The 7,500-nt window shown below is 43.2% G+C and overlaps 5 non-coding genes and 1 pseudogene across 5 annotated transcripts; all 6 read right to left on the reverse strand.

The window, feature by feature from the left end:
* Positions 1-5,608: 5,608 nt before the first annotated feature.
* LOC133434540 (5S ribosomal RNA) lies at positions 5,609-5,727 on the reverse strand (annotated as a pseudogene).
* Positions 5,728-5,944: 217 nt separating this feature from the next.
* LOC133434282 (5S ribosomal RNA) lies at positions 5,945-6,063 on the reverse strand. Its single transcript, XR_009778431.1, has one exon. It is a non-coding gene; the product is annotated as a 5S ribosomal RNA (ribosomal RNA).
* A 217-nt stretch (positions 6,064-6,280) lies between these two features.
* LOC133434521 (5S ribosomal RNA) lies at positions 6,281-6,399 on the reverse strand. The gene has a single exon (XR_009778659.1). It is a non-coding gene; the product is annotated as a 5S ribosomal RNA (ribosomal RNA).
* Positions 6,400-6,616: 217 nt separating this feature from the next.
* Positions 6,617-6,735, reverse strand: LOC133434351 (5S ribosomal RNA). Its single transcript, XR_009778497.1, has one exon. It is a non-coding gene; the product is annotated as a 5S ribosomal RNA (ribosomal RNA).
* A 199-nt stretch (positions 6,736-6,934) lies between these two features.
* Positions 6,935-7,053, reverse strand: LOC133434380 (5S ribosomal RNA). The gene has a single exon (XR_009778524.1). It is a non-coding gene; the product is annotated as a 5S ribosomal RNA (ribosomal RNA).
* Positions 7,054-7,252: 199 nt separating this feature from the next.
* LOC133434315 (5S ribosomal RNA) lies at positions 7,253-7,371 on the reverse strand. Its single transcript, XR_009778462.1, has one exon. It is a non-coding gene; the product is annotated as a 5S ribosomal RNA (ribosomal RNA).
* Positions 7,372-7,500: the final 129 nt, after the last annotated feature.

The raw sequence follows: 7,500 nt of genomic DNA on the forward strand, positions 1-7,500 counted from the left end.
AACCGCACAACCCCTTCACCATTTCCATATAATTATTTTATCCCTGTCCAGGGACAGAAGATTACCATTTTCCACAAAAGACCGTTCAAATTTCTCGTCTCCATGAATTAAACGAAATGTAATTTGATTTTTCACTATATTTTGGAATATGGGCCAAATTTCAACAACTCTTTGTTCGAAGTGTGCTATGTTCCTGCGTGTCTTTATAGCCCATCGGGCATGGCTTAATAGGAATTTACATAAGGCTACATTCTTCACCTTACTGTGGTCCCATTCCCCAAACAAAAGAAAAAACTCCCACGAATCCCTCCCGTCCCACACCATTCCCAATTTATCGACCAAACATTTTTTCAACGCGCCCAGAAAACCGGTCAGCTCAGGACACACGTCATACATGTGTAGCAGAGTCTCCGGGAATAAACCGCAGATATCACAATCCCTACTAACCTCCCTGTCGAATTGGTGCAAAATCACATTTGTAAATATTTTATTGTGTCTTATTTTGAAGTCGTTATCCTCAGCCTCAATACTGTTTCCCTTCAATTTCCACCTTTCCCAAATTCTCCTCCCCTCTTTCTGTGGAAAGATCTTGCCCCAGTAAGACAGGGAGGCCGGTTTTTGCGTGACATTTATCACGATGAGGTCGTATATTTGTTTGCTGGATATCATGCTGAACTCTTTCTTTTGCCCACCCTGTCTAACTTTTAATTCAGGAAGTTTGCTTGTCCTGTCTTTGACTATCTTTGTTTCTATTAAATTCTTCCACGTTTGTGGTATACTTTCCTTGATAGTTCTATAGTAATTGGAAATTGTCGCATACTTTATGTTATCATCTACTTCCACTACGCCATCAAAAACCGCTTGTGTTGGTATGAAATCGGGCATCAATTCGTACATTATGTCCTTCAATTGTATAAATCCGGCTTTCAACATTTTATTATTACACAATATTTTATTGTCCTTATGTATATATTTATTTAGAAATATCGGTAATTCCTTCACTATGCTTATAGATTTAGCTTCATACTCTATGTGGTCCAGGAAAGCAGCTTGCGCTGCCAGGACCTCTCTATAAAACAGGGGAATTCCAGCGGTCATTCGCCACTGCAGTTTCATTAATAGAGTAAAATCCCCTATCTTGAAAACCCTATTTAAAAAGAACCCCATAAGGCACTTCCAGCCATAAGCTGTGTCATCATATAAGTATTTTTTTATCAATTTAATCCTAAACGCTCGTTTCTTACTTTCTATGTCTATTAATTTTAACCCTCCTTCTTCGTATTTACCTATTAGCGTTTTTCTTGCAATTTTCCCTACCTTCGCCCCCCACAGAAAAAATGTCATAATTTCGTTTAGTCTATTTAATACCCACAAGGGTAAATCTATCACCATTAAAGCGTAATATATTTTCGACAATATCAAGCTATTTAATACCACCACCCTCCCGTTAAGCTTTAGATTTCTCATCTTCCAGTAGCATAATACTGCTTCTATTTTTTTGATTATACCCGACCACGTCAGATCGCTTGCCATATCACTATCCACACCTATGTATGTACCTAATATCTTAATATGTTTAGACTGTATTTGCACTGGTAATTGGCCTTGTGGCGGCTCCTCTAGATTAATGAACATCATTTCCGATTTTGCAAAATTTATTTTTGACCCTGAGGCTCTGCCATACCGTTCCACTAATTCTATCGCCCTATGTACACTGTTTATATCTTTTATTAGTAGAGTTGTATCATCCGCAAATTGTTGAATTACACAGACCTCACCTCCAGGTAATTCAATACCTTTTATATGGGCATCCTCTTTAATAAAAACACTCAGTGCTTCGACAACTATTGTGTATAAGATTGAGGATAGCGGACATCCCTGTCTAACCGACCTCTGTAACTGAAAAGGGTCGGTAACTACCCCATTACACTTGACGCTGCCAGTGGCGTTTGCATACATCAATTTCACCCAGCTCAAAAACCGTTTCCCAAATCCCACCCTCTCCAGAACTCTAAACATAAATCTGTGTTCCACTCTGTCAAATGCTTTGTTAAAGTCGAGTGAGACTAAAATACCTTCCCTATTTGTGATCTTCAAGAACTCCACTATGTCTCTTACTGTGTTTAATATATCTGCCACTTCTCTCCCCGGCACACTATACGCTTGAGTAGGCGCCACAATTGTGTGAACAACCTGTTTCGCTCTATTTGACAGAATTTTCATCAATATTTTGTAGTCAGTATTTAATAATGTTATTGGTCTATAATTAGCTAGATCTTCTTTATTTCCCTTTTTATATACCATCGTAATAATGCCCCTAGCCATCGATGTTGGCACGGATTGTGTGTTTTCCATTGTTTTAAATAGATTTAACAATATCGGTTTTAATACGTCGCTAAAAGTTTTATAAAAATTGGCCGTTAGTCCATCGCTCCCTGGACTTTTATTTAAGACTAACTGTTTTATTACTAGTTCTATATCTTCCCCTTTTATTTCTTGGTCACACAATAAAATATCCTCCTCTGGTAATTTCTTCTCAAATTTTGCAAGGATTTCCTCTGTTAAATCATCATCCGACCCCTCTGATTTAAATAAGTTGCCATAAAAATTCTGGACTGCCTCGAGAATCTCCACTAAGTCTGATGTGATGACTCCGTTTTCAGTTCTTACTTCCACGATATAGCATTTATCCTGCTTTCTTTTCTCTAGGTTTAGAAAAAACCGGGTACTCCTCTCTCCTTCTATCGCAAATCGTGCCTTACTCCTCAATATGGCGCCCTCGCATTCCAATCTTTCCAATTCTTTCAGTTCTGTGTGTAAATTCACCAACTTGACCTCGTCAATCCGTTTCCGTCCCTCAACCCTTTCAATTTCTGCTTTTAAGACATTCCTTTTCCCATTTTGTCGAGCCCGCAACCTTTTCGCATAATGTATACTTTTCCATTTTATTTTTATTTTCAGATCCTCCCAACCTTTTACTATGTTATTGTTAAATTCTGGATGTGAGCACACGCTCGATATTAACTGTTTCATACATCTGATATAGTTTGCATCCTGTAATAGATATGCGTTTAGATGCCATACGCCTCCTCCCCTTCGCTTTTCGTGTTCCCCCACTTCCACAGACAATATCGCATGATCGCTCAGATATATAAAATCATAACAGACATTATTAAATAACTGCAACTGTGATTGTTTGGCCAAACATAGATCAATCCTACTTTTTTTGAGAACCCCTTTTACTAGTTGCGCTCTAGAATATTTTCTAATGCTAGAATTTTTTATTCTCCATATATCACACCAATTATTTTCCATCATAAACTCATTAAGTACCTTTCTCGAAGCATCATATCTCCACACGCAACTCTCATTCACATCCATATAGCACAATTTTACATTGAAGTCCCCAATGATAATATCACATTTCTCAGCCACTTTATATAGATCTTTAAAAAAAATGGACCTATCCCCTCCACTATTTGGCGCGTAGACATTTAACACATTATATTTTACATTTTGGAATTCCAATTCAACATTTATCCATCTTCCTTCCCCATCCTTATTCAACAACGTGGCCCCAATTCCACTGGATCTCCTACACAGAATTGTCACCCCCCTTGCAATGTTTGTGCCGTAACTCGAAAAGAAATCCCCATTCCACAATTGTCTAAAGCCCAGTTCAGTTTCCTTGTCCCAATGAGTTTCTTGCAAACATAGTACGTCCGCCTTACTCAAGCTTATAATTTTTTCAAATTTTGCTTTGTCCCTCAAGCCGTTTGTGTTTAATGATGCGATCTTAAGTGTCATTAAAGACAACAAGGGAAAGAAAAAAAACAGAACCATGATAAACAAAATATAATCCTTTCATATTAGGAGGCTCGTTTCTTTTGACCCCTTCCTTCCCTTGACCCCGATCTGGACCTCGATGTCCGTACCCCCCCTCCCTCATTCTCATCCTCCGTTTCCTCCCTCTTTGCGCGTCTCTCAACTGCCGTCCTGAATGCTCTGCGCTGCGCGCACGGTAGCGACCCCCCGCTGCTCTGGCTTATGCTCAAATCCGCATCTTGTCCGCTTCCTCTCTGCTCCCCTCTGCTGACCGCCACCTCAGCTTCCTCTACATTCCCTCTTCTCACGGCACCCACCGCAGCCTCCGCTGTCATCTCCTCTTCCATGCCCTCCGCCAGGCTCTCCACCTCTCCTTCTCCATCTTCCTCCTCCTCCTCTTCCTCCGCCGCCTCCTTCTTTTCTGCCTCGCTCTCCTCCAACAACTCCTCCGTCTCCTCCTTCTCCTCCTTCTCCTCCTGCTCTCCGCCCGTTCGCTCCGTCATACGTGCACATTCTCTTGCATAGTGTCCTTGTTTGTTACATTTGTAACACAGGAACTCAGGACATTCCCGCAGAATGTGCCCCTGCTGTAGGCATAGTCTGCACACCCTCATTTGGTTGTTATGGATGATCCTAAAATACTCCGGACCCTCGAGTGTGTCAAATTTCGTGCTGTACGGCAGAGCCGCCACCGACTCTGGGAACCTGACTTTCAGGAACCTGGTGCCGTCGAATATGTCCGTGCCAGGCCATTTTCTCTTCTTGATTGTTGAGACCGGCTCTACTCCCCAATGTGCCAGCTTTGTGAAAATCTGCTCATCAGTGATATAAATAGGAAGACTTAAAAATGAGACCACTCTCGTGTCCTTCATTATTTCAGAGGCGATTACTCGCGAATCTCTTATCTTGAAACCGTCTAACAGTCTGTTTTTCCCGTGCGGGTTGCCCATTGTTAGTTCCCACTTTTTATCCGCCTTTACTCGGCAGCCAACGACACGACCGCATGTAACACTCACAGCTTTCAAGAGTTCCATGAGGGAGATGGCATCATCTCCCTCTATCTCCACATTTACTACAAGTTTTTTCTGGTCTTCCGCTTGATCCCAACATTCTTTTGCAGCTCTCGGCTCCGCCACCCTCGCTGCCGTCTCCTCCTCTGCCCCCTTCCACGCCGCTCCGCTGTGTTGTCCTCCCGTCCTCTCCTTCTCCACTTTCTCTGCCTCGAGCCCCTCTCCCGCTCTCCTCTCTTTCTCTCCGGCTCCGACCATTGCGCGGGCCATCTTTTGCCTTGGGATCCCCTCCGACTCCATTTTGTCCGTCATAGCTGAGCTCATGTCCAGTCCGTTATCCACCTTCATCACCGAGTAATCCGTTTTAGTTTTTTTATACTCCCTTGGAGTAGCCCCCCTGCAGCAACTGCTGCCGGGGGAGGTGTTGTTGTTCTCCACTTCTCTGAGCCTTTTCCGTTTGTTTTCCAATCTGAACTTCGTCTCTCCTTCCTCCACCATGAACCAAACTGCCAAGTCACTCTCCCTGCACAAACAGGAAGTCAAAGGGCGTGGCCAGGCTGGTATGGCCGTAAGCAGAAGCTGCAGCTTGAAATACCTCTTATATGGAGTTGAAGATAAGTCATAGAATATAAGTCATTGATCTGTTGGTTTTATTTGTTGGAGTTAATGTGCCTTAACCATGTGCAAAACACTTTAGGACGTGAGCTGTCGCTGTTACCACGTTGAAATATGTGTGGGTAGATTAAGCGAGAGCATTCTCTGCTGGTTGAAAAAGCTTACAGCAACTGGTATTCCCAGGCAGTCTCCCATCCAAGTACTAACCAGGCCCGACCCAGCTTAGCTTCCGTGATCAGACGAGATCAGGCGCATCCAGGCTGGTATGGCCGTAAGCAGAAGCTGCAGCTTGAAATACTTCTTATATGGAGTTGAAGATAAGTCATAGAATATATGTCATTGATTTGTTGGTGATAATAATTTAGAAGCGCTTATTTGTTGGAGTTAAGGTGCCTTAACTATGTGCAAAACACTTTAGGACGTGAGCTGTCGCTGTTACCACGTTGAAATATGTGTGGGTAGATTAAGCGAGAGCGCTCTCTGCTGGTTGAAAAAGCTAACAGCACCTGGTATTCCCAGGCGGTCTCCCATCCAAGTACTAACCAGGCCCGACCCTGCTTAGCTTCCGAGATCAGACGAGATCGGGCGCATCCAGGCTGGTATGGCCGTAAGCTGAAGCTGCAGCTTGAAATACCTCTTATATGGAGTTGAAGATAAGTCATATAATATAAGTCATTGATTTGTTGGTGATAATAATTTAGAAGCGCTTATTTGTTGGAGTTAAAGTGCCTTAACCATGTGCAAAACACTTTAGGACGTGAGCTGTCGCTGTTACCACGTTGAAATATGTGTGGGTAGATTAAGCGAGAGCGCTCTCTGCTGGTTGAAAAAGCTTACAGCACCTGGTATTCCCAGGCGGTCTCCCATCCAAGTCCTAACCAGGCCCGACGCTGCTTAGCTTCCGAGATCAGACGAGATCGGGCGCATCCAGGCTGGTATGGCCGTAAGCTGAAGCTGCAGCTTGAAATACCTCTTATATGGAGTTGAAGATAAGTCATATAATATAAATCATTGATTTGTTGGTGATAATAATTTAGAAGCGCATATTTGTTGGAGTTAAAGTGCCTTAACCATGTGAAAAACACTTTAGGACGTGAGCTGTCGCTGTTACCACGTTGAAATATGTGTGGGTAGATTAAGCGAGAGCGCTCTCTGCTGGTTGAAAAAGCTGACAGCACCTGGTATTCCCAGGCGGTCTCCCATCCAAGTACTAACCAGGCCCGACCCTGCTTAGCTTCCGAGATCAGACGAGATCGGGCGCATCCAAGCTGGTATGGCCGTAAGCAGAAGCTGCAGCTTGAAATACCTCTTATATGGAGTTGAAGATAAGTCATAGAATATAAGTCATTGATTTGTTGGTTTTATTTGTTGGAGTTAAAGTGCCTTAACCATGTGCAAAACACTTTAGGACGTGAGCTGTCGCTGTTACCACGTTGAAATATGTGTGGGTAGATTAAGCGAGAGCGCTCTCTGCTGGTTGAAAAAGCTTACAGCACCTGGTATTCCCAGGCGGTCTCCCATCCAAGTACTAACCAGGCCCGACCCTGCTTAGCTTCCGAGATCAGACGAGATCGGGCGCATCCAGGCTGGTATGGCCGTAAGCAGAAGCTGCAGCTTGAAATACCTCTTATATGGAGTTGAAGATAAGTCATAGAATATAAGTCATTGATTTGTTGGTTTTATTTGTTGGAGTTAAAGTGCCTTAACCATGTGCAAAACACTTTAGGACGTGAGCTGTCGCTGTTACCACGTTGAAATTTGTGTGGGTAGATTAAGCGAGAGCACTCTCTGCTGGTTGAAAAAGCTTACAGCACCTGGTATTCCCAGGCGGTCTCCCATCCAAGTACTAAGCAGGCCCGACCCTGCTTAGCTTCCGAGATCAGACGAGATCGGGCGCATCCAGGCTGGTATGGCCGTAAGCAGAAGCTGCTGCTTGAAATACCTCTTATATGGAGTTGGAGATGAGTCATATAATATAAGTCATTGATTTGTTGGTGATAATAATTTAGAAGCGCTTATTTGTTGGAGTTAAAGTGCCTTAACCATGTGA

The sequence above is a fragment of the Cololabis saira genome, unplaced genomic scaffold, assembly GCF_033807715.1.
Source record: "Cololabis saira isolate AMF1-May2022 unplaced genomic scaffold, fColSai1.1 scf046, whole genome shotgun sequence".
NCBI lineage: Eukaryota > Metazoa > Chordata > Actinopteri > Beloniformes > Belonidae > Cololabis > Cololabis saira.